General features: G+C 46.1%; 1 protein-coding gene and 1 pseudogene across 39 annotated transcripts in view; both read left to right on the top strand.

Moving 5' to 3' along the window:
- PCBP3 (poly(rC) binding protein 3) overlaps window positions 1-27529 on the top strand; it is a 208789-nt gene that overhangs the window by 136248 nt on the left and 45012 nt on the right. For 32 of the 39 annotated variants that reach the window (XM_055129298.1, XM_055129297.1, XM_055129313.1 and 29 more), the window contains exon 2: window positions 17961-18044. The exons of the other annotated variants lie outside the window; for them this stretch is intronic. The gene's annotated coding sequence lies outside the window, so the exon portion shown is untranslated. The remainder of the gene's footprint in view (window positions 1-17960; window positions 18045-27529) is intronic. 39 annotated transcript variants of the gene reach the window in all.
- Window positions 20541-20691, top strand: LOC129402649 (U1 spliceosomal RNA; annotated as a pseudogene).

Here is a 27529-nt window from a genome sequence, read left to right as displayed (position 1 = left end):
TTAAGGACAGCAAAGCAAATTTGAAAGGGAGATTTTGTCACATGTTTCAGTATATCATTATCTCATTTTTTATATATATTTTTAAATGAATCACCATGAGGTACAGTTACAGACTTGCAAACTTTCGTGCTTCCCTTTCAGTGATACAATAATCGAGTACCCATCCCTCCACCAGTGCCCATTCTCCACCACCAATGATCCCAGTATCCCTCCCACCACCCTTACCCCATCCCCCACCCCATTTTCTCATTCTTGTGTGTGATCATGTCCTGATAATTGGACCTGGTACAGGCTAATCTCTCTGGCTTTCATTTTGTGACTTATGGTGATATGAAGTTCAGCCCAGAAACACAGATGCCACCCAGCATGCTCTCTTCAGTGTGTCTATGGTTCAAGAGCTCCCAGACCCTCTCCTTCTCTGCTCACCTGCAGCCCTGCCAAGGAAATGATCAGGCAGGGCATGCTCCCTGGAGAGTCTGGGCCTGCACTTCTGGTGTCTTCACTGCTTCCTGTCTACTGTGAGTCCCAGATGTTGCATGTGTCTGACCCAGGTCAGAATAGCCATCACCTGCCAGTTGACATCCACAGGAGATCAGCTTGAGCAGGCTGTCCTAGGAGTCATTGTTGCTCCTCCAGGCCAGTGGGAACACTCCGGCTGCCATTGCTCCATGATTGTGGCCACAACTGTTTCCCTTTTCTGACTTTGGTTTTCTCAGAGAAGTATGGGAGATGGAGGGTAACATGCATGTGTGCAGGCCAGAGGGCTTCCTTCACTATCCCCCACATCCAGTGCAAATACTTATTCATCCTCTATCTTTGCCATTTGCAGAACTGCACCTTCCTTGGGGCATTGCTGCTCTTGTTGCCTTGAACTAGTCTTTGGATTTGGTAATGTAAGGCTTTTCACAGCTTCATGTGCCATAAAGACCAGAAATATGGGCTAGTTAATATTCTACACAGAGCCCCCAGCTGATGAGCTCAGAGGACATGCTCAAATTTAAGGCACATATACATAAAGACAGATTTCTGTGACTGACTAAGTGAGCAGTGTCCTGTGATGGGCTAGTTGGAGCCACGGTTTATGCTTAGCACTTTTAGAGCTACAGATTGTCCCGAGTATGGGTGTCAGTATTATTGAAGAGTGTTCCCTGATGCTGAGCACTGTTAGTGCAGTACCCACCCTCACTCTGAGGAAGCAGTAAGAACAGGTAGGCCAATGCATTGACCTCTGTGGAACATTGTCCAGTTCACTTAGCATAGGCCCAGCTGCTGAGAGTTGAGAGACAGAGGAGCCTTTACTGGTCACGTCTCTGAGCTGCATATGCATACTTGGAGCCATGAAGGAGACTGAGTGGATTCCACATGAGAAAACCCTGAGGGGATTGAAGGCCAGTTGTGAGGTGTGAGGTGAGCTGTGTCTGTTGAGGCACTCAGCCCTGTGGAAGTCAGAAGTAATACAGCATGTGTGGAGTGAACTGAGATGGCTCTTAAGAATCCTGTTCAGTTCTTTTCTCTTCCTTTTCTCTTTTTCTGCAGTCCTGGGGGGAGCCTAGGCCTCAGGACCTTGGCCACACTCCACCACTGAGCCCAGCCTCTGTTTAGTTCTTGAGTCATGGGATTATATGTCTTCTCATAAAAGAGAAGGTGGATGTGTGTGTGTGTGTGTGTGTGTGTGAGTGTGTGTGTGTGTGTGTGTGTGTGTGTGTGTGTGTGAGAGAGAGAGAGAGAGAGAGAGAGAGAGAGAGAGAGTGTAAAAATACAAAGGCGCGCATGTGGAGGGGTGATGTGATTATGTATTGTGTTGTTTGCGGGCTCTTGGCAGCTCTCTCTCTCTCTCTCTCTCTCTCTCTTTCTCGCACGCGCGCATTTGGTGCTCTTGAGCTGCTGCTGTGTATGCACGGGATCAGGATGGCTCCTCCTTGTGTTCTGCTTCTGTGTGTGCCACTGTGCTCTCTTCTCTCTGTCTCTCTATCTCTGTCTCTGTCTCTGCAGTCTCTCCTATGGTCCTTTCCGACCTCTCTCTGTCTCTGCTTCTGTGTCTTCTCTCTGCTTCTATGTCTACCCTCTTGCTTCTGTGTCTTCTACTGTCTTCTGCCTTGCCTCTGTGTCTTTCCCCTTGCTTCTGTGTCTTCTCCCCTGCTTCTATGTCTTCCTCCCCGCTTCTGTGTCTTCTTCCTTGCTTCTGTGTCTTCTCCCCTGCTTCCGTGTCTTCTCTCCTGCTTCTGTGTCTTCCCTGCTGCTTCTGTGTCTTCTCTCTTCTTCTGTGTTTTCTCCTTGCTTCTGTGTCTTCTCTCTGCTTCTGCATCTTCTCCAGGATGTTGCATGAATGTTCCTGCAGTCCGTCGGAGGCGCTGAGACAAGGAACGCGGAAGAAATGTATTTCATGGAGGGTCTAGGTTCTCTCTGACTCTTAGACAAAGGTAGAGAGCCCTGTAGTCTCCTTTTATTGATCATAGTACCTCTAAAGGGCGTGATACAGTGACATCATCAAAGGCATCAAAAGAAGTTACAGAAAGAACTTTGAGACAGCGGAAACATATTGTTCCCTTGTACCTGTAGGCCTGTAGCCTCAGGGAAAGGATACAAAACCAGAACTGAAACCTTTCTTGGGCTACAGGCACCTGGATTTACATCCCAAAAACTAGGCTGGGCTGCCACCTGAAATCTACACTTCAAATACAAACTGGGCCCTCACCTGAAATCTACATCCCAAAGACTAGGCTGGGCCAGAGCCTACAATTTACAATATCAAAGGTCAGGCCTGGCTAACACCATCTGCATGTCAAAGACCAGCCAGGCTTCTGTGAGAGAAGGAAAACTGCTCTTTTCAATATATCCAAACCCGTCAGGACACACCTGAAATCTCGCCCATTTTCATGGGTTCCTATGTTACTGTCCGTAGTACGGTACAGTATACATGGGCTTGTCCTGATAGCTCAGTCCAGCCCCAACACAGGAAATTAACTCAAGAATCAAATCTCATCTAAAGTTACTCCAGATTGCTAGGAGATCAAGGCTCAAGGGCGGGATGCCGGCCAGGGTGTGTCACTTTCTTTTTTCCTCAGCTATTAATCCACTTAAATCACTGTCACTGTCATCCCATTGCTCATCGATTTGTTCAAGTGGGCACCAGTAACATTTCTCACTGTGAGACTTATTGTTACTGTTTTTGGATATCCAGTGTGCCATGGGTAACTTGCCAGGCTCTGTCGTGCAGGCACGACACTCTAGTTATAGTGAATTTACTTCTAATATTTCTAGCAATGTCATTCTGTATGAGCACAGTAAGAGATATATCAGACTTAAAGGTTGGTTCTTCCTGAGGACATCTCACTATATTTTCTAGACCACAGTCCTCAGGCCAGGTTAGCCTTCCTAACCCCAGCAAGGTCCTAGTCTTGTCGTTACTTTTGGATTATGACAGCATTTGTCAATGACCATGCTCTCAACTTATAGTTGAGTATTGAGGTACTTTAGCCTGACCCATTTCGATGCCAGGGTAGCTCACAGCTTGCCCTGGGTCCATTTCGTCCCGTCCCTTGTCAGGACCCTGCTTCTGGGGTGCTAGGAACTAAGGGCAACTGAGTTGAGAAAGCAGATGCCTAGGAGTAAATATTATTTGAGTCAATCAGCTCCCAAATTACAAAACATAATGTTAACTGTCTTCCTGTGTCCATACAGAAAGGACATTGCTTTAAAGTAAACTAAGTTCTCTGTGGCAAGGCTGAAAGGACAAACCCAATGTTATCCTACAAGCAAGGAAACATGCTCTTATCTCTATAAATTTTCCAGAATATTCTAGCTAATTCAGTAAGAAGTTAAAGGCTTTGAAATTGGAAAAAAAAAAGTAAAATTAGCTTTATTCTCAAGTCAGAATGTTGCTTTTTTTTTTTTTCCTTTTTGGGTGACACCTGGTGATGCACAGGGGTAAGTACTGGCTCACACACTCACAAATTACTCCTGGGGTGCTCTTGGGACCATAATGGGACGCTGGGAATCAAAGAATCTGCGTTGGCCATGTGCAAGGCAAACGCCCTACCCAGTGTGCTATCACTCCAGCCCCAGAATATTGCTTTTTGTAGAATGAAAAATTTAAAAGATAACTTTATTAGCAAGGTTACTTAGGTACAAGATCTAGACCTAAAAATTAACAATATTTATCTATACTGGAAACAATGAGAAATTGAAAAAATATTTTCTATTAAAAAACACTGCTGAGAAGAATAATTGAAGATATAAGTAGAAGATGTACTGTATTCATGGTTCAGAAGACTCAGAATTGCTAAGGTGTTTGTTATTTCCAGATCTGTGTAATTCCAGTTAGATTTCCAGTAGGAATTTATCATATTGTGGAGGGTAGGAAAAAATTAATTAAACAACTTGATTTAATTATATATAAGCTACAGTAAACAAGACAGGGCTGCATTAAGGCTAAGCCAAGTAGATCAAAAGGAGTATAGAAGTAGACTTATGCATATATAGTTACTCATTTCCAGCAGCATTTCCAAGGCAATCTAGTGGGAAAAGAGTATTGTCAAAGAAAAAATGCACATTCAATTTAAAAGGAATTTTTTAAAAATCCCTTTGATCTAAAGCTGGAGCATTGGAACATGGAAAAAGAACAACAAAATAAAGCATCACAGAGAAGAAAAAAAAAAGAATTGTCTTACCAAATCCCAATATTTTTACTCATTCAATTCAAAATAAATGTCAATTGGAACATGGAAAAAGAACAACAAAATAAAGCATCACAGAGAAGAAAAAAATAAATAAATAAAAAATAAAGCTGGAGCAATAGGACGATAGGTAGAGTATTTGCCCTGCATGCGGACAGCCCAGGGACAATCTCTGGCACCCTATACAGAAGTAATCCCTGAGCACAGTTAGGAATAAGCACTGAGCATCATTGAGTATAGCCCAATACCCCCCAACCCTTTTATCTATATCTCCCATAATACATAAAATTAAGTTAAAAGTAGATTGGAAATTTAAATCTAAAATTAAAAACTAAGAAACATGCAAAGCACGAGACGTTTTTTATGAAAAGGTATATTTTGACTGATTTTCAGCAAATTTTTAAAAATTGAATCACCATGAGATAGTTACAAAGCTGTTCATGATTGGGTTTCAGTCATACAGTGTTCCAGCACCTGTTCCTTCACCAGTGCATGTTTCTTACCACCAGTGTCCCCAGTTTCCCTTCCTGCCCCCCACTCTTGTAGCCTATCTCTATGGCAGACAATTCCCATCACCAGTTCTTTTAGGCACTGTGGTTTGCAATACTGAAAGGTTATTATGTTTATCACTTTACCTCCTTTCAGCACTCAGTTCTTGTACAGAGTGATCATTTCCAATTATCTTTGTTATAGTGGTCCCTTCTCTATCTTAGTTGCTCTCCCCCTATCACCACTTGTGTCAAGCTCCCAACTGTGGACCATTCCTCCTGACTCTTGTCCCTACTGTCCTTAGGTATTAGTCTCATGCTATGTTTTTTTCATATATATCCTACAAATGATTCCAGTCATGCTATGTCTGTCCCTCTTCCTCTGACTCATTTCAGTCAGCATGATACTCTCCATGTCCATGCATTTATACATGGTTATCATGACTTCATTTATCCTGCTGACTGTGTAATATTCCATTGTGCAGCTGTATCATAGTTTCTTCATCCAGCTATCTGTTCTTGGGCACTTGGATTGTTTCCAGATTCTGGCAATGGTGAATAGTGCTGCAATGAATATAGAAGTGCTGATGGTGTGTTTCTGCTGTGTGTTTTTTGGGTCCTCAGGGTATATTCCCAGAAGTGGTATTGCTGGGTCATATGGAAGCTCAAATTTTGCTCTTTGAGGAATGCCCATATTGTTTTCCAAAAAGGCTGGACCATCAGCATTCCCACTAACAATGAAGGAGAGCCCCTTTTTCCCACATCCATACCAGCACTGGTTGCTCTTTTTCTTTTTTATGTATGCCAGTCTCTGTGGGATGATACCTCATTGTTGTTTTGATTTTCATCTCCTTGGTTATTAACAATGTAGAGCATTTTTTCATGTGTCTCTTGGCCATTCTATTTTTTCTTTGAGGAAGTTTTTGTTCATTGCTTCTCCCATATTTTGATGGGTTCGAGCAGGCACCAGTAACGTCTCTCATTGAGAGACTTATTGTTACTGTTTTTAGCATGTCCAATATGCACGGGTAGCTTGCTAGGCTCTGCTGTGCAGGCTCCATACTTTCAGTAGCTTGACAGGCTCTCCGAGAGGGACGGAGAAATCGAACACGGGTTGGCCGCGTGTAAGGCGAAAGCCCAACTGCTTTGATGGGTTAGATGTTTTTTTTCTTGTACAGTCCTGTCATTGTCTTATATATATTGAATACTTATGCCTTATCAGATGGATGTTGAGTAAATATTTTTTCCCATTCCATGAGCAGTCTTTGTATCTTGGTCACTGTTCTTTTGACATGCAGAAGCTTCTTAGTTTAACACACTCCCATTTGTTTATCTTTGCTTTCACTTGCTTGGTCAGTGGTATTTGATATAGTACTGGGAGTATTTGCCATAGAAGTTAGGCACAAATATATATATCAAGGGAACCCAGGTAGGAGAGGTAGAAGTCAAGCTTTTACTATTTGCAGGTGACATGATACTATACTTAGAAAATCCTAAAGACTCTACAAAAAACCTTTTAGAAACAATTAATTTCTGTAGTAGAGTGACAGGTTACAAAATCAATACCCAGAAGTTCACAGCTTTCCTATATGGAAATAATAAAAGAATAAAGAGATATTAGAAAAACAATTCAGTTCACAATAGTGCCTCAGAAAAATCAAGTACCTTGGAATAAACTTAACTAAAGAGGTGAAGGACCTCCCACAAAGAAAACTACAGAACACTACTTCAAGAAATAAAAGAGGACCTGAGGAAATGGAAAAACATCCCCTGTTAATGAATTGGGAGTATTAACATTGTCAAAATGATAATACTCCCCAAAGCATTGTACAGACTCAATGCAGTTCCTATAAGGATACCCATGACATTTTTATAGATATAGATAAAACACTCCTGAAATTCAAATGGAATAATAAAACCCCACAAATATCTAAAGCAATCCTTGGGAAAAAGAAGATGGGAGGCATTATTTCCCCCAACTTCAAACTGTGCTACAAAATGGTAGTAATTAAAATAGCATGGTAATTGGAATAAAGATAGACCTGCAGATCAATGGAAGAGAGTTGAATATACTGACACTGACCCTCAAATATATGATCACCCAATCTTTGATAAAGAAGTAAGAAATATTAAGTGGATAAAGAAAAGCCTCTTCAACAAGTGCTGCTGGGAAAACTGGGAAGTAACATGCAAAAAAAATGAACCCAGGTCTTTTTCTAATGCTAGGCCCAAAAGTCAGATCAAAATGGATGAATGCCACTAATCATCAGGGAGATTCAGATCAAAATGACAATGAGATATCTTCTCACACCACAGAGACTGGCAAACATCCAATAGAACAAAAGCAACCAGTGTTGGTGTGGATATGGGGAGAAAGGGACTCTCCTCACTGTTGCTGGTAATGCCAACTGGTTCAGCCTTTTTAGAAAACAATATGAACGTTTTTCACAAAACTAGAAATTGAGCTCCCATTTGACCCAACATACCACTTCTGGAAATATACCCTGGGGGTCCAAAAACACACAGCAGAAATACCACCTGAACTCCTATGTTCGTTTCAGCAGTATTCACCATAGCCAGAATCTGGAAACAACCTGAGTGCCCAAGAACAGATGGCTGATTAAAGAAACTGTGGCACATCTACACAATGGAGTACTATGCAGCTATCATGAAAAATGAAGTAACGAAGTTTGCCTACAAATGGATGGACATGGAGAGTATTATGCTGAGTGAAATGAGTCAGAAGAAAAGGGACAGATATAGAATATAGAATGAATACATTCATTTGTGGTATATAAAAATATATAGTAGGAGAATAATATCCATGACTACGGAAAACAGGAGTTAGGAGGATTGGTCAATGGTTGGAACTAACCACAAGTATGTGTGGGGCTGAGGGTAGGTAAGATAGAGAAGAAACCAGTATGACAATAATAGCTGGAAAAGATCTGAGGGTTAAAAGTAGGTAAGAGAGGGCTGGAGAGATAGCACAGCGGGTAGGGCATTTGCCTTGCACGCGGCCGACCCGGGTTCAAATCCCAGCATCCCATATGGTCCCCTGAGCACGGCCAGGGGTGATTCCTGAGTGCATAGCCAGGAGTAACCCCTGTGCATCGCCAGGTGTGACCCAAAAAGCAAAAAAAAAAAAAAAAAAAAAAAAAAAAAAAAAAGTAGGTAAGAGGTGTTCTTGATAACCTTTCAGTATTAATATTGCAAACCATAATGCCCTAAAGGGGGGGGAGAGAGAGGGAGAGAGAGAAGAAAAGTGCCTTCTTTAGAGGCTGGCAGAGGGTGGAGGTGGGGGTGAGGGAGGGAACCTGGGGACACTGGTGCTGGGAAATGTACACTGGTGGGGGGATGGGTGTTGGAATACTGCATGACTGAAATCCAATCATGAACAGCTTTGTAATGGTTTATCTCACAGTGATTCAATAAAAAAGTTTTAAAAAAGGATGAAAGACCTCAATATCAGACTTGAATACATAAGACACATGAAGGAAAATGTAGACAGAACCCTCCATGACATTGAACCCTCTTTCATTTCTGATTCAGTTTATTAGAGTTCTCTTTCTTTCTCTCTCTCCTCTCTCTCTGTGAGTTTTGCTAGTAGTCTATAGATCTTATTTAATTTTTTCAAGAACCAGCTCTTGGTTTCATTGATATTTTGGATTTTTTAAAAATCCCAGTTTATTCATTGCTCCTCTAAGTTTTATTATTTCCTCCCACCCACCTGTTTGGGTTCCTTTTGTTGGTCATTTTCTAGTTTCTTCAGTTGTGCAGTCAAGTTATTTATGTGGACCTTTTCTTCCTTCCTGATAAATGTTTGTAAAGCTATGAATTTTCCATTTAACAACACCTTTGCTGTACCCCACAAGTTCTGGTTTGTCCAGGCAGTGTCTCATTCTCGTGTGTTTGCACGAATCTTTTAATTTCTTCTTTGATTTCCTCTCTGACCCATTGGTTGTTCAATATCACTGTATCACTGTTATCCTGTTCATCGATTTGCTCAAGCAGGCACTAGTAACGTCTTCATTGTGAGACTTGTTGTTACTGTTTTTGGCATATTGGATACACCACAGGTAGCTTGCCAGGCTGTGCGAGCGGGATAATCTCGGTAGCTTGCTGGGGTCTCTGAAAGGGATGGAGGAACTGAACCCAGGTTGGCTGCGTGCAAGGCAAATGCCCTATGCACGGTGCTATCGCTCCAGCCAGTTGTTCAGTAATGAGCTATTTAATTTACAAGTGTTTTGAGTTGTTTCTCCATTTTTCTTTGTGCTTAACTTCTATTTTCAGTTCATCATGGTCTGAGAATAAGTTGATAAGATTTCTTTGCTCTTTGTGGAGATATGGTTTGTGTTCCAGCATGTAGTCATTTTGGAGAATGTCCCATGTTCATTGGAGAAGAATATGTATTTAGATTTTTGAGGATGAAAAGCCCTCTCTCTCTCTCTCTCTATATATATATATATATATATACACACATATATATATACACACATATATACATATACTGAAACTCTGTCTTCCATTTCTTTCTTCAAAGCAAATATTTTCTGAGTTTTAGTCTGTTGCTCTATCAAGAGGTGACAGAACGGTGTTGAAGTTTTCCAACTTCTATTGAATTGCTATCAGTGTCTTTCTTCAAGTCTTTTAGCAGTTGTTTGAAGTATTTTGCTTTACATTTAGGTGCATTAGATTTAGGAGTTGGAGTTCCTCTTGAAGTACATATCCCTTGATATGTACTTGTTAAAAAATGATCTTCACTGCCTCTTATAACCATTTGCAGCCTGAAGTCTATGTTATCTGATACAAGTTTGGCCATTCTGGCCTTTTTGAGTGTTTTGTTTGTTGTTTGTTTGCCTGAATTGTCTTCCAACCTTTAACTTTGAATCTGTGTTTGCTCTGATTGTTTAAATTGTTGTAGGAAGTAGAGCTGTTGGGTTAAATTTCTAATTCATCCTGCCACTCTGTGTCTCTTAATTGGTGCATTTAGCCCATTGACATTGAAAGACTATTATCATGGAGTTTTGTGCCATCTTTCTGCATTAGTTTGAATTGTTTGGGGAGCTTGTCTTATATATAAAGTAGCCTGCTTAGTACTCGTAGAGATAGTTTTGAGTCTATGAAATTCCAAGTTGTTGTTTCTCTGTGAAGTTATGTGTTGTTTCTTCAAATCTGGATGAGAACCTAGCTGGGTAAAGTTTTAGTGATGAGGTGTTCATTTCTTTTTCTTTTCTTTTTTTTCTAATGTAGGTACTGCTATTTATTCAGCCATTGATTAAGCTGATTGAATTGGGCATGAATTCCACACTACTTTTTTTTAAATTGAAAATCTGATGTGAGATAGGCCATTGCAAAGCTGTTCATGATTAAGTTTCAGTCATACAATGATCCAGCACCCATCCCTCAACCAGTGTACATTTCCTATTACCAATGTCCCATTTCCCCACCACCATCCCCCACCCTCCACCCCCACCCCCAGTTTCCCTCTGTGGGAGGCACTTTCCTTCTTGATCTCTCTCTCCTTTCCTTTTGTGCATTATGGTTTGCAATACAGGTGCTAAAGGGTCATGATATTTGTTCAGGGCATTTGGTATTTTTATCAGGATATTAAGGCTGGAGTAGCTTTTCAATTGGGTGGCAGCTTTGAGATGTGGATGTGACTGCCAAGGCTTCCAGAAGTATAGGGAGGTGGGGGGAGATAGCCTATCCTGACCCTGAGAAAGCCTGGAGATTTCCATCACAAAAACCCGCATACCGAATTTTCAACAGATTATATCTTCCTACCCATTTCCCGTAATTACCACACCATATTTGATGGGGTTCAAATATGGTGTGAACCATAGGAACACCTGTAATGGTGATTAGAGGCTGCCCTAAAAGCCTCCATTCCTCCGCAGAGCTCGCTACCGAGAGTATCCCGCTGCATGGCAGAGCCCGGCAAGCTACCTGTGGCATATTCAATATGCCAAAAACAGTGACAATAATGGGCCTCATTTCTCTGACCCTGGAAGAGCCCCCAATATGGCAGCATTAAGAAACACAAACAAGGAGAGGCTGATAAAATCTCAGGGCCAAACTAGGGTGCCAAAACGAAGAAGGACTAAAATGACTGTTTGCACTTTTAATGCATGTACGCTAGCATTGGAAGCATCCATCGAGGACCTGATGGTGCAAGTGCAGAAGATCAAGTACGACGTCATTGGATTGACGGAGATGAGAAGACATCGAACACATCACACCGTTTTCGACACTGGAGAAGAACTGTTCCTCAGAACATGCAACAATAGAGGTATTGGTGGTGTCAGTGTCCTTGTCAACAGGAACTTGGTCCTGAGCATTGATTCGTTCGAATGCCTAACAACCCGAATCGGATGCTTACGTTTGAATAGATGTGGCTTATTGCCAGCAGTTTCTATCTTCGTTGTGTATGTACCAACATCTAACTACGATGAAGCAGAAATTGAGAAGTTCTACATGGAACTGGAGAAGTTCTGTAAAGAAGAACACACCTTTTACAAGATCATTGTCTGTGATTTTAATGCCAAGATAGGACCTAGAAGGTCACCCAAAGAACTCCACATCGGGACCTATGGCCTAGAATGGAACGAACAGGGTGAAAGACTGTCTGAGTTCATCATGTTGACCAAGACCATCCATGGTGGGGGCTGGAGCCATAGCACAGTGGGTAGGGCATTTGCCTTGCACACGGCCAACCCGGGTTTGATTCCCAGCATCCCATATGGTCCCCTGAGCACCACCAAGGGTAATTCCTGAGTGCAGAGCCAGGAGTGACCCCTGTGCATCACCGGGTGTGACCCCCCCCCCAAAAAAAAGGACCATCCATGGTAACTCGCAGTTCCAGAAGGCCAAATCTAAATGTTGGACATGGAAGTCTCCTGGTGGACAGTTCCACAATGAAATTGACCACATCATATTCAATGGATGGTTTAGCCTGACCGATGTTGCTGTTATCTCAAAATTCCAAATGGGATCAGACCACCGTCTCCTTCATGCGCAATTCTACTTCATGAAGCGGGGAGAAAGGGCTGCAAAGTTTAAGAAGAGAACTCCCAGAACGACACCAACTGGGAGCTCTTTGACACTATTGCAGCAAAATGGGAATATGCTGTCATTGACAACATCGACGAGGAATACGATTGACTGGTTCAGCACCTCCATGATTGTGCGAGGAATATGGAGAGAGAGAAAGCCACAAAAAGTCGCCTGTCTTCGGAAACTCTCAAGCTCATTCACCGACGTGGTCTGGTGCAAGCCCCAGGCAATCACAAACCAACATCTGACCTCGCAAAGCTGTGCAGAGAAATGGTAAAGGAAGACCTCAGAGAAGAGCAGCAGTGTTGTCCAATGCGGCAGAAGCTGGAAAAAGCATTCGCAACACCCACCTGTCCTTCACCAACTATAAGACCAAGATGACTACCCTCCAACGTTCTGATGGATCTATCATATCTTCCAGAAGGGCAATGGAAAAGGTTATCCACGACTTCTACTCGGATCTCTTTGATAGCCACGTCCACCTGCCCACATACCAAATTCTGCAAGATGGATATGTCATTCCCAGCTTTCTCCCTTTCGAAATCCAACATGCCATTTCGTCTGTAAAGAAGCATACAGCATGCAGTCCAGACAAGGTCAGACCTGAACACCTGAAGAATCTGCCACCAGTACTCATCAATATACTGCCTTAGCTCTTCACACGCTACCCATCTGAATGTATGGTTCTGTCCCAATGGAAAACCAGAAGGACCATTCTGTTGTACAAGAAGGGAGACATCCACATTGGCAACTATTGCCCGATCTGCCTGTTGTCCGTTGTCTACAAGTTATTCACTCAAGTCATCCTGAATAGGATTGGCAAAACACTAGACGAAGGACAACAATGCAAGCAACCCAGGTTCTGAAAAGGATTCAGCACGATTGATCATATCCCATGGTGACCAAGCTCATTGAAGTTTCATTGAAGAGTTCAAGATGCCACTCTGTCTAACGTTCATTGATTTAAAGAAGGCCTTTGATTCTGTTGAGACTGAAGCGGTCATCAAAGTCCTAGCCAAACAGGGCATTCAAACTCAGTACATCAGGATCCTCCATGAGCTGTATTACAGATTCACCACCAGAATCTCACCATTCTACAGAGAAGTGATCATTGACGTAAAGAGTGGGGTTTGGCAGGGCAACACCATTTCACTGAAACTCTTCAGTGCCACCCTTGAGAACATCATGCGATGACTAGAATGGGAAGGAATAGGAGTGAAGATAGACGGTCAGCAATTACACCACCTCCACTTCGCTGATGACATCGTTCTCATAACACCAAACATTAGCCAAGCGACACAAATGCTGGCCGACTTCAACTGCGAGTGTGGAAAGGTTGGATTGCAGCTGAATCTCAGCAAAACAGTGTTCATGAAAAAGGAATTAGTCCCTGATGTTCCATTTGCTCTCAATGGAACGAACATCTCCAAATGCAGCAGCTATGTGTACCTGTCGAGAACTCAACATGAGGAATGACTTCGTGCCAGAACTGCACAAGAGAAGAAAGCAGCGTGGAACATCTTCAAGAGCGTCGAAGAAGTTGTTAAGAGGACGAAGAATCTCCGGCTCCGGGCACATCTTTTCAGACTCCACCATTCTTCCCTCACTAACATACACCTCAGAGACCTGGGCCCTAAGAAAACAGGATGAGAACGCTATTCTGGTATCCCAAAGAGGAAACAAAAGAGCTATGCTTGAAGTATCACGTTTCACTCAAGTGAGAGAAGGACTCTGGAGTTTTGACCTCTGTTGACGATAAGAATCAGGGATGCTGTCTCGTTTGCCAAGATGTCAAAAATCAGATGGGCAGGACACATAATGAGATTCAGAGTTGACTGCTGGACTAGAGCTATTACCTTTTTGACTGGATTTCCACAGGACGTCGAAAGACCGCGTGCCCGCCCACCAACAAGATGGCCAGACTTCTTCATCAAAATCCTCAATGAACAGTTTGAGGTTCTTTGTGTTCCTGGAGCGAGCAGATATCATTGGGCTACACTAGCACGCGACAGGGACAAATGGAGACGTTACTGGCGCCCGCAAATTGAGCAAATCGAAGGTCAATGGGATGACAAGTGATACAAGTGAAGGAATAGATGTAAAAATATATGAAAAAAAATAAAGAACTTAAAGTAAAATAGTAATTTGTAAAACACAAAAACAAAAACTAATGGATGTTGTAGAACTGGAAGCAGGGAGCTGAAATTCCTGAATGATCAGCATATACTGCAGGAGAAGACACATCAGAAAACTGGGTTCCCTGTTGGGACCCCAGATCAGGGTGAATGGGTGATGCCAGCAAATGCAGTAGAATGGGGACAATCAGCTCCAGAGAAAATAGCCAATTGAGTGGGGGAACAGGAAAGAGAAAGGTCATGTATTTCTTTGAAGCTTGGATGAGCCACCAAGCTAGATGCTTTGAACATCCCTCCCCAAAATGAGTAAATGAAAAACAGGTGAACAAACAAGACAGGTGAACAAACAATGACATGCTTGTAGCACAGCATGTCATTGGTGGTTAGAAATGAAAGGCAAAGTCTTCACTCCTTCCTCTGCTGTAGAGACACCCCTCTCTCCTCTGCTTCTAGCATGCCCCGTGCCCAAGTTCTGTGCCCATGCTCTGTGCCCTTGCTCTGTGCCCTGTGCCCATGCTCGCTCTTTCCTTCTCTGTGCCCTATGCTGTGTCCTGTGCTCTGTATTCTGCCCCATGCCCATGCTCTGTGCTGTGCCTTGTGCTCTGTGTCCCATGCCATACACGCTTCTTGTGCAGGCAGCTCAGAGAGGAGTGCTTTGCACACCTTCCTGAGCTGCTGCAGTTTGAGTCCTCACTCCAGCAAACACAGATTCACATTAGGTAACACACTGTTCTCTTCAACACGACACCAGGTTTTAGAGCACATCTTCTTTCCCTTTCCCTTTCCCTCTTAACCTCTTCTACTCTAAGGAGTGCTGTACTCCACTCTCTCCATACAGTCTTTCCCACCTGAAACCGGATCTGCATAGCACAGTGCTGTGATGGATGAGTGATCTCCATCATACTTTGTGGGGGCGTGGATTCTGGACTATGTGTCTCGGCACTTTCTTATGTCATCTTGTTGCCCTACTGGTGTGTTGTTGGGCTATAACTCTATGCATAAATGCAACCAGCATGGAACTAATCTGGCATCTCAGATTCTCTCTAAGTTGGTGAAGAAAATAGTGCAGCAAGGTCAGCACACTTTCCAGAGGGCCAGCACCCCAGGCAAGGCCTGTCCTGCTCTTGGGGGTGAGCCACTTTCCGAGACACAAGTGCAAACTGTGCTTACTTGCTTCTGAGTTATTGTTGCTTTTGTGAGTTTGTTTTCATTGTTCAATTGATACATTTTTCTGCCTGTGAAAATTGTTTGGTTATCTTTCATTGGTATCAAATGCATCATAATTTCCCCTTACAATTAGTGGGTACACTCTTTTCCTGTGTAGTAGGTGTTTAAGAGCAAAATAACAGCTGATGTGACTGGAAGGTGTTTAAGAACTCCTGGTCCTTGCCAACACTTGGCAAGGTATTGCCAGACTGTTCTATTTTTGGTAGTGTAGTGGGTGTGTATTTACGTCTATTTTTGGTTTGAATTTGCATGTCTTGGATTACGAATGGAACGCGCATCTTTCTGGGTATCTATTTGCCATGTGGACCTATGAATCTCTTCTGTAAAGTACTTTTGCTCATGTGTATTATCCATTTTTCTATTTATGTATTCTGTGTAAATTTTCTATTTATGTCTTCTAATTATGTCATCTATATGTCATCTGTCACCCAAGAAATTTCCACAGCAATTTCCATAGTCACAACTGTAGCAAAGTCTTCAGAATCTTCAGGAAAGAAGGAATTCAGAATAAAACATTTCAAACACACAAGATATTGGGAAAGCAATTCTCAGAAGCCATTGGAGCAAGAACTCCTCCAAGGTGAAGCCAGACCCCAGTGAGAACTCGGAGTGAGGGGTGAGAGGTCAGAGACACTGGAGGGGACCCCTCAGTAATGGTGAACAGGGAGGTGTCAGGTCAGAGTTTTCCTTCTGCAGAAGGTCTTGGGGCAGCAGGGGTGGGGACAGCACCGTGCCGGCGCATGTCAGTCCCCCTGTATCTTTGAGAGGCTGAGTATCAGCACTGTCATGGCATTCAGAGCACTGCTCAAAGATTTCCAGAGACAGAGCTATGGATAGCCAGTCTCTCTCTGGGGTATATGTAGATGTCTGTTAGAGAGTAAAGAAGGGAATGCAACCCCTAGCTCTCAGCTCAGTGAGGCCATGTAATAGAGCAGTCTTTCTCAAACTGAGCAGGCACCATTTTCCACCTCCCGGCTGGGCAAATATAAAAGTGCTGGAGAGTAAATGGTGTGAGAGGGTGGCAATCAATCCCAGGAAAATGTCAATGGGATGTCATTTGCAGAGAGTTGGGTGGAGAAACTTTTGTGTAGCTTCTCTTAAAAAGAAGCTAGTGTTTCCCATCCCATGCTGAGAAACCTTTGAATGTCTTGAGTCAGGCCATTCTACTAAGAACTGATGGTAAAGAATCTCCTGCCAACTGTAGACCAAGAATGGGCACTTCTGCCCATGAGCCCAGATTTCTGGATACACTCAGCCAGGCAGGGTCGTGGCAGCTGGCAGCTCAGGAGTGGAACTGGCTTCCTTTTTGGCTGTCTCTCTGTAGGTGGGCAGTCAGGGAAACTTGGTGTGACTGAGAACAGTTTGAACAGTTACTGCTGTTAATAAAAGAAAGTACATGGATAGCCAAGTTTGTTCTAAACTTGTGCTAAATTAATATTGTTTGGTAATTGAGGAACCTGAACTATGAAGTGAAATCATTCACCCACACTTAGGAAAGCACGGCAGAGCAGAGAATGTTCTGGCATCTTTACTGCTCCTCCATAAAAGGGACACAGAATAATAGTCATTAAAATGCTGTAAATAGCATTGTGTACTAAATTTACCAGTCTCGGAAGGAATTATACCTCTGTTCCCTCCCCACAAGCACGTGGGTCCCAGAAAGCCAGGAACCCTGGAATGGATTCTGGCGATTGGTTCTAGAATGGATACCCTGGATTCCTTGAAATTCCCCCAAGCGAGGCGTGGCCTCTTGTCATGCCCCCTCACAGGCCTTAGTGCTCTCCAGGAAGTAGTATGAGATAAACATGCTTTTTAGCTGGCCACTGTTGGGTAGGAGAGTGAATCTGGTGCCTACAGCATCATCCCCCCCCAAAAAAGCTACGTGTTTGTATCTTTTGGTGCCTGTTTCTGGATCATTTGAAAGGATTGGAGTAATGATGGGCTCCTGAGGCTTCCTCTGAGTTTTTTGATGTTTCTACAGCTGCCCAGTGGGTGGAAATTGGGCCTAGAATAGGGGTTCCTCTGAACAGATGAGGCTGTCCACATACCAGGGTCCCCAGCATACACGGTGCCTTGGCTGCTTCTCTGCATGCTCCCTGGAGGGGCCTGGTGTTGGGGGGGAAATGTTTGAGTGGGCCACAACTGAGGCAGGGCTTGGAACCACCTGCATGGGGCCTCCTCGGCATGCTGGGTAAGAGTGCAGGTGGCCCTGGCTGATGGCCTTAAGGTAATTTCAGGTGTGCGGGGTGTCCTGCGAGCCCAGTGTCCTGCGGGTGTCCTGCGAGCCCAGCCCTGGGGATGAGAGGGCTTCATTGAGGGCCTGAAGGCAGCATTCTGAGTGCACCGGTAACGTGACGCTTCTCCTTGCTTTTTGGTAGATGGACAGTGGCCTCCCTCCGGGGAGCAGGTGGGCTGGCGGGCCAGGCGGCCTCAGGCCGGGAGAAGGAGCCGCTCCCTCCCAGGTACTCTCGTCTCCCCTGCTGGTGACCCGCCCATAGCCCTCACCTGTGTCCCTGCCTCTCCTGGTCCGCTTGCCCACTGTGCCCTGCCTGTGCCCACCTCAGTGCCTGCTGGTCACCTCCTCAGTCTGGGACTCATCTCCCCTCCCCATCAGACCTCATTCTCACTCAGTTGCTCCCCCTGCTTCCCTGAACTGCACCCTAATCCCCGACTCCCTTTTAGCTGTACTCGGCCCCCGGGCGTGTGATGCACTGAGCAGCCCGGACGGCCGAGTCTATGTTTGGGTCCCCCTGCCCCATGCCACTGTCCTGCTGGGACCAGGGTGGGGGGTGGGGTGGATGGCAGTAGCTGCTCTCCGGCCGCAGGGCCAGAACCCTTCCAGGGGCCACAGCCACTCTGGACCAAACAGTCTAGCTTCGTGGTGCAGGAATGGGGCTCTTGGAACTCCAGTGAGCCGGTGGGCAGCAGAGAGGAATGGGGATGACCTCTGGGGAGAGAGAGGAGGGCAGGGGCCAGCTGGAGTGAGTGAGGACGTATGTGGTTACTGTGGCCGTGGGGCCTAGGTGGGGGATTCAGCACGGACCTAGCAGGGACTCAGGGCAGCATCTCCACAGGTGTCAGGAATGCAAGGTGCAGGGGCATCCTCGCTCTGGCTTCAGGGTGGAAGTGGAGCCACTAGGGAGGCGGCGTGCAAGTGGTGGGGAAGGAAGTGCAGGCCAGGAGAGCTTAGCCTCCGGGTGTCCTACAAGGACCAGTATGGATTCCTGAGGGAGGGATCAGGGCACCACCAGGTCGGAGGCCTGAGGGGACCCTCTAGGGACTTCCCCCTCAGATGGCAGAGGGGCCACAAAAGACAGGTTGTGGTTGACTTTGGCTGCCCTGGGAGATACTTTGCCAAGTTGGACTGTGTGGTTTTTGCCAAGAAACACTTGCCAGCTGGGGAGCAGCAGAGAGGCAGAAGAGACTCACCTAAGAGCACCATTTATGTGTGGAGTCTGGGAACCCCAACCCCAAAAGCAACAAGTAGCGAGAGCTGGGCCAGAGAGACACCTGTGGGACAAGGGTGCTGGGAGTCAGCCATGGGCACATAGGACTCCCTCTGTCCTCCTCAGAGGGACTGGAGGCAGACAGAAAACAGGGGGACCTCAGGGCAGCAAGGGCAGGGGACCTGGGGGAGTGAGCAGAAGGGGAATAGAAGGGCTAAGGATAACTGAACGGGAGGAAGGGGAGCTTGTTTCTGTACACGTGGGTGTGAGATCCATAGGGGAGGCTGAGGAACACCTGCAGCTCTCGGAGTGGTGGTGAGGTAAGGGGTTACTACAGGAGGCTGGAGAGTGACGTTGTACTTCCTTCAGTCACTGCTAGCACATCCCCGAATGACCAAAGAGAGTTTTATTACCAAGTTTGGCCTAAAGTTTGTGGAGTAGACTGAGATGGGTGGGACGTGGCCAGAGCAGGGAAAGTGGGTGGCTGGCATATGGGTATGAGTGAGAGACATGTGTGCCCCCAGGACCTGCTGCAGAGTAACAAACCTGGAGTAATAGACCAAATAGCAGTCAGAGCTCAGAGGCTCCTCCTGACCCTACTGTCTGGCCCAACAGTGCTGGTTGGAGGGGTTGGACCTGGTTCCAGGGCCCCCAGATCTATACCAGCTGCTTGGGGCCCTGCATTGCTGGAACCGAGCTGGGGGCTCAGACATTGCAGGAAACCGCCATACTCCACACCCCATCCCTCAGAGTTACAGCTTAGTAGGTGGTAACTTGTGCGAAGAAAGGAGGGTATGTGAGGGAGGACCTGGGGAGCCAGGAGCTTGAGGGTGCCTTGGGTATGACCTATGAGAGGGAAGGGGGACAGCGGCTGTGGTTCGCAATGTGAATTAATCCCCAAGTCGATAGTCCAAGTAGATGGGACTGAGCCCGCTGCAAGTTAGGGCCAGTCCTGGTTTCCATGGAGAATGCCAGCCACTTCAGCAAGCGAGTGTTGTGTAGTGATGGGGGTAATCACAGCCAACAGGGAAATTGCAGGGTAAGTCTTCAGTGACAAAAAACTCCAACGGGGCGGGATGCTCCTGCCAGCTTGGAGTGCAGCTGGGCCCCCACTGGAGGCCCCTTTCCGTTTGAAGCTGCTTCTACTCCTCTGCTCCCCTGAACAGCAGCCTACGCCTCCACACTCCTCCTGGGTGAGGCCCGAGGCTGGCAAAGACTTTGAACTTTGTTTGAGCAGCAGAATTTTCAAGGGATGGCTCTAATATTTGGGTTCTTTAGCACTGTGAGAAGAAAAAATTAAAAAATTTCCTTTTAGGAAGACAGCATGAATCAGTCTTCTGCAGATAGAACTTGGGGGCTATTAAGAACATTCATCTCTATACCCCTGTACCAGAATCCTCAAAAGAGACATTTTGATACAGCACAACAGAAATTTTTGACATTCTAGGAAACAGGTAACTTATATTAGAGCATTAGACAATGTCACTTATTGAAACAGAAACAGGTAGTGTTATAGTTACCTGGCAGGAGAGACAGTCCAATCACAAAGGTGGTGTTCCCAGGATGAGGCACTTCGGATATGCTGACCTCAGCAGTTTCCCAAAATGTGGGAAACTCGATTGCATAATTTGTGGTAGTGGGGACTGTGTTCATGCTCTCCCCTGAGAGAAACAGAGAGATAGAGAGACACAGAGAGGGGTGGGAAGGAGAGGGAAAGGGAGAGAGAGAGAGAGGAAGAGCTAGTGGAATTAAAGCCACACAAAAGACATGTGAGAGTCTTTGGTGATGCAGATGGAGAACTATAGCCCACATTTGGGATCTGGAGTCAGTAGCTTGAGGGGGTTGGGTTAATGTACTCTCTCTAGGAGGATGGGGGCAGGCACAGGCTTGCCCAGACCTCTCCCCACAGTGCAGGTGACCAGAGTGCCTGAAAAGGGAGACCTATCACAGGCAACACCATGGGCAATACAGAGAACTGTCATCCCTTTGAGAACTGATGGAAAGCACCAAGTGTGGGCAAAGGGGCCAGGGGAGAGTTAGAACACACGTCAATAGAATGCCGCTCCTTCTAAAGAAACAACCATGGAGAGTAAAAGTCAAAATGAAAAAGAGTGTCTGGAGTTACAGCACAGATAGAAATTATGATCCAAGTGAACCAAGAATTGTTCTAGAATCAGGACAGGTGGTGGGGTGTGAGAGAACAGGAGGTCAACTTGAGTTTGAGGACCGTCTGTGTTGTATAGGCATCTCAGAGACAAGAGAGGAGATGGTAGGAAAAGCTAGATCCCGTCCTCAGAGCACGGCCGATGCCAAAGCAGCGCTGATGAGAATGTCAGAGGTTGCCCTGAGAACGCCTTGGCAAGAGATACAACAGTCTGCTGTGCTTGGCATTCAGTTTCTCAAGGACACATTTGTAGTCTAGAATTAATTGAGTGATATCTTTAAAGTACTTAGCAAAATAAATGATTGCAAACCTGAAATTTTAGGCACAGCCAATGTAGAATTCAAATAGAGGCAAAGGAATCTTGTTTCCTGAAGGGCAAGGACTCAGACACTGACAAAACAAAGCAAACTTAAGATGTCCATAACTGGAATGGTGTGTGCGCCCCCTAGTGGTGGTCTGAAGGAAGCTAGCCCACACACCTAGTACTCGCTGATAGCGGCTGATTTAGCTTGAATGTAAGGTCAGGTTGAACAGCACATGTATGTGTTTCTAGCAATGAGAAAGGTAAAGGCTTATTAAACTTCAGGTTACTCTCATGGGTACTATGTGGGTACTGTCGAAGCATGTGGTATTTGCACACTCTTGGTCAGCATGCTAACAGTTTACAAGTTCTTGTCACAGGGCAGACTGTACAACATCACATCATGCCAGGGAAAATTCTGGACAAAGAAAAGTGATCAACTCACCAAGGGGTGGACTCAAGATCACAGGAAATGCCTAAGGCACCATTTCATGTAGGCTCAGTGGAAATATCCACTAAAAAGCAAAGCTTTGGCTATCTTAAAAGTGACACAGAAAGAGAACTTTAATGCTCTGAAGATGTAAGCAAATGCCAATCAATAACTGGAAAACAGGCCCAACAACAGTATTTTCAAGAAAAATATTTAAATGATACAAATAGAACTTTATTTTGATAAATTAGATTCTCTAAGAAGACATAATACTCATAAACTTTTATGTATATAATTACAGAGATGTAAAATTTATGAAGAATTCTAAGAATAGGAAATGGACAATGCCAGTATCTTTATAATGGAAGCTTTAATAGAAAAATCAGGAAGACAAGAAATACCCTGGTTATGAAGTATTTGAATAGCATTATTAAAAAACTTTCTAGCACAGAATACAGTTTATTTCCTTCCTTCCTTACCAGGACCATTCACAAATATATTTACCATGTACTTAATTTAAAGAAAATTTTAGTTTTAGTAGTGGAAATCATAAAGTACAAAACTTGGAAAATTACCATAAAATTATAACCAGAAATAACCCAGGTAAAGATAAAAGTACAGATAAAAATAGTAGAACATGACAAATTGTTGTTTGGTAAAATAAATTCTATGGAAGGACCATAAAATATCTAAACTTTGATCATGGTGGGGGCATGGCAAATAATTAAAACTTGACGCACTAGCACTGGAACAATGGTACGCCTGGAGGGCACTTGCCTTGCACAAGGGAAGTCGACCCCAGTTCAATCCCAAGCACCACATGTGGTCCCCAAGTCCACCAGGAGTGATCCCTGGGCACAGAGCCAGGAGTAAGCCCTGAGCACTGCTGGGTGTGGCCCACAAACAAACAAACAAACAAAATAAAATGACTCACCAACCAGAAAGAAGATGTAACTGCAGTGTTGGGTTTTTTTGTTTTTTGGTTTGGGGGCCACACCTGGCAAGCACCTCGCCCACTATATTATTGTTCTGGCCCCAAGTGTGATTCTAGTAAACTCAAAAGAGGTGTGCAAAGAAATGGGAATGTCTAGATGCAATGGAACATTACCTAGAAAAACTAAATAAGAGCATGGCCTCATCGATACACGGGCAGTCATAGGAGAGCCGTGACAGGCATGATGCAGGCATCCATGCGCACACATGCCCTTGCTGTATGTTCCTGGCTTACATGGACCTGGGGCATGGAAAATTTTACAATCTGCAGAACTGGAATATTTCGGGTGCTGACAGAGCGTATGGAAAGAGTAGAATCCCTAACCACCCGCAGGAGCTATAGTATCTGATAGAAAGCTCCTGCTTGGAACCTCAGTGTGGCACCGTGCCTTGTGCACAGTCAGTGTGGCACCGTGCCTTGTGCACAGCTCTGCAGACTTGGAGAGAGCAGTGAGGACTGTGGCTGCAGCGGCCTCTGCTGGTCCCTGCTGCTCCACACTTCTCTGCAGCACCGCCACCATCTTCTCTCTTTTCTCCTTTCCTTACTGGAACGTGTGTGTCTTCTCGTTTCTTCTTAATTTTTGAAATATTTTTCTTCTAGATTCTTTCCTGACTTTTTTTATGTCATTTTTCAGTTTTTCTAGTTCTGATTTATGATTTTTCATCTGACTTCATTATCTTAATGTTTCTAATACATTTTGAAGTGCTAGATTATCATTTCTCATCATGAGTGTGCCATTGTGTTGTGTTTAGCGGCAGTAGGGTTTGTTCTTTCTCTGGCCTTTAAACACTGACGATGTAAAGTTTGTCCTCTGCCCCTCAGAAGGTGGCATTGCTGCTGCCGTAGCATTTCTCACTCTTGCTCCTGCTGATTGCATGCAGGTCTCAGTGCCAGGGCCTGGGGCCAGGAGATCAATTTGATTCCCAGAACCACATGGCTCCCCACCTCAGCACTGCCAGGGGTAGCCCTGGGCTTCCTGAGCACTGCCTGGGAGACCCTGCAGTGAAGCAGTGAATCAGTACAGGTCTGGCCTATAGTGAGGGTGTGGGAATTAGCTTGCAGCGTCATGTCTTTGCTCTTTCCATGGCTGTGGGAGTGTGATACCTGCTGTCCCTCAATGGGTGCATGAGAATACATGGTCCTGCAGAGCAGTGAGCAGCTCTAGGAGCCACTGCAGGTAAAAATTCTCTGAGAGCCAGAGTTCTCCAATCCAGGAGTTCCCTCCCTCAGACTTGAGGGCTTGGTAAGAAATGTGAGGTCATTTTGGGCCTCACATTTGGGCGTGGGGGGCATATTTGGTTTAGGTGCTTCTCCTGAAGACAGGCGGCCAGATGTTGGGAGAGGGTGCCAGAATGTGCAGGTGTGGGTTCAGGGGTTTCTGAAGCCCAGCCCTCTTCAGGGGCTATGGAAGCATGGGACAGACTAGGATGATAGGACCTGGGTCCAGTCTCTGCGGCCCTGGACTTGTCATAGCTGATACTCTCCCCACTTGTGGGAAGCAAGGGAAGAAGGTCACTGAGGAGCAGAGAGGAGCTGGATAAAGTGGGGTCTCCTTGGAGGTCATGAATTTTGTATTTAAGTGAATCGGCATGAAAAGTTTCATGCTGAGTGAAATGAGTCAGAAAGAGAGAGACAGACATAGAAAGACTGCACTCATCTATGGTATATAGAATAACAGAGTGGGAGACTAACACCCAAGAATTATAGAAATAAGTACCAGGAGGTTGACTCCATGGCTTGGAGGCTGGCCTCACATTCTGGGGAAAGGGCAACTCAGAGAAGGGATCACCAACTATAATGTAGTCGAAGGCCATGTGGGGGAAGGGAGTTGCGGGCTGAATGAGGGCTAGAGACTGAGCACAGTGGCCACTCAACACCTTTATTGCAAACCACAACAGCTAATTAGAGAGAGAGAACAGAAGGGAATGCCCTGCCACAGTGGCAGGGTGGGGTGGGGGGAGATGGGATTGGGGAGGGTGGGAGGGATGCTGGGTTTACTGGTGGTGGAGAATGGGCACTGGTGAAGGGATGGGTTCCCGAACTTTGTATGAGGGAAGCATAAGCACAAAAGTGTATAAATCTGTAAATGTGCCCTCACGGTGATTCACTAATTAAAAATAAATAAATAAATTTTTTAAAAAAGTGGGGTCTCCTTGGGGGGCTGAGCTGCAGCCAGAAGGGCCTTCCTGGTCCTGCTGGGGCCATGTGCACTGGGATGCTCTCCCGAGTGCATGACACACCCTTTCCCTGCCCTCAGAACTGGAGCCCTGCCATTGTTTGGACCTGGAAGCTTTCAGAATAATCTAGTAAATGCCTCCCTGACACTTTGCTCAGTTCCTTTCTCTCTTCTCCTACTCTTACTCTAGAATTATCTGGGGAAAATAAGGCTTGAAAATCTTCATTTGTGTGGCACTTTGCAAATTGCAGAGTACTGTTCACAGCCTGAAAGGTTGGTATTTTCTCTGCCCGATTTAGAATGAGGAGCTGAGTCATGGGGCTCAGCTCTGACAGTAGAGCTGGGCCCCCCACTTGGGAGCACGCCCCCCAGCCAGGTTCATGGACCGGGCGGCCACCCCCAGGAGGGCATAGTGCTGGAGGCTGGTGTGGATCCTACTCTGCAGCCAACCCTCCCCCCAGGAAGGCAACTGGGGTGTAAGGGCAGATCCCAAGTACACCCCAAATTCACCAGGTGCTGGAATCCCCAGAGCATGTATGTGAGGTGGGCCCCAAAGAGGGCTTACTAGATGTCATCAAGGCTCCTGACTGCCGACCTGGAGTGGGGTGTGGAGGGCTGTGGGGCCCTGACCTGATCACCCTGTTTCTGGGAATGGGGGTCAGATCTGGAGCAGATGAGAGGGCAAGTTGGCAGGGAGGGGCCATGCTGGGAATGTGCTGCTGGGCTGCCGAGGCCTGGGAGGAAAGGGCAGCAATGGCTCTGTCTTGGGGTCAGAGGGTCGCCTCTGCCAGCCGCAGTCCCCACTTAGCACTAGCTAATGAGAGGGGGTCCATGTGTGTGTTCCCTCCTTTTTCTCCAAGGACCTGCAGTCAGCTTGACTCTCAGCTTTGTGCCAAGGCAGAGACATGGGGGCGCCAGCATCCTGACCTGGAACCCAGACATGGACTTGTTCAGGTCACTCGGAAAGGCAGGTTGGCAGCTGCTCCCTGTGGACCCTGGAGACTCCTTTCCCCCAGGGCAGTTTGGGGACACTAAGCTGGGGGACTGGGCCTGAAAGAGGGAATGCTCTCGGCTCCCTCTGGGGACATTTCTGTTCTCTGATAGTTGGTGTTTCTTCACTTGCCTGCCTGTTCCTCTCGCACCAGACCTGGACAAGTTCTTCCCTTCTGCTGGGTCCCAGCAGAGGGCCCTGTGCTGGCCATGCTGTCCCAGTGGTGGCAGAGGGAGGAGATGGTGGTTAACTCTCAGGGAGCACTGCCCACAACTGTCCTCAGAGCCTACACAAGCAGTGCTCACTTCTGAGGTGGCTGTACTGCCCATGCCTGTGGGGGTGTCAGCACTTGTGTGGGTCTCTGGAACAGCTGAGTCATCTGGGAATGAGAGTGTCCCATTGCAGGAGGTACTCAAGGGGCCAGTGCCCACTGTGTGTGATAGAGAAGCCCCCACTCTTTGTGGGTGCTGGAGGGAGGGGGCTCGTCAAAGCCTTGTACCGTCCAGCTTCTGGTATCGGGGAGGTTTTCTATTGAGGCAGAGTCTTCCGGTGGGTCCTGCCGAAACTCAGCAGGTCAGACACAAGTTTTTGTGGGCAAGACTGTCCCAGGCTTGGGAAAGAGTAAAGGCCTCGGACCCTGGAGACCAGCATCAGAGCCGGAGTGGCCCAACTCCCTTGGGGAGAGTACAGGCAGTCTTGCTAGGTTCCTCAGAGCCAGCTGCAGCCCCTCCCCCAGCAGACTCCTCATCTGCAGGCTGTGTTGGGGTGTCAGTGGTGCTGGGGGACCAGTCACTGAGTGATGTGAGTTGTATGGCCTCTGGAGCCAGGAGGTATCAACACCACTACCTATGTGCCAGGGAGAAAATGGCTCCATAGAGTTATGGGAGCTGCTCTAGTCAGTTGGTCCCCAGGGGGTGATGGGGATCTCTAGTTCATGCAGCTAAACTTGGCTTTGGCATCTCAAGAGGGGTTTGGGGCATGCTGTGGGTCCAGGCCTGTCACCATCCTGTTCCTTGTTCCTGCCAGGTCCTCCATGTTCCTTCTTAAGCTGAGGGAGAGGAAGTTTGTAAGTCTGTAACTGTACCTCAGGGAGAGGGTGTGTGGCAAGATAGTCTAAGCTGTGCTAGGTACTCTGTCCTTGGTTCTTCTCCTGGGGCACTGGGAGTCTGGCAGGCCTGGGTTGTCACTTTAAAGCCCCTGGCTGAGTGAGAGCTGCTTTGTTCAGAGCATTCTCTGACAAAGGGAACACTCTGTGTTCTGCTGTGGGTCCTGCACAGTGACCTGCTCTCAGCCTTGGTGCCTGTGTGGATCCTGCCCACTTAGCCCTCACTGAAGGGTCAGCAGAAATCTCTCATCATTCCCAAGGGACTTCGGGCCAATTTGAAGATACCGTGTGTCCAGGGACTCCTCTCCTCTCCTCTCCTCTCCTCTCCTCTCCTCTCCTC

Source organism: Sorex araneus, chromosome 2 (assembly GCF_027595985.1).
Source record: "Sorex araneus isolate mSorAra2 chromosome 2, mSorAra2.pri, whole genome shotgun sequence".
Taxonomy (NCBI): Eukaryota; Metazoa; Chordata; class Mammalia; order Eulipotyphla; family Soricidae; genus Sorex; species Sorex araneus.
This window is presented reverse-complemented; position numbering and strand designations above follow the sequence as displayed.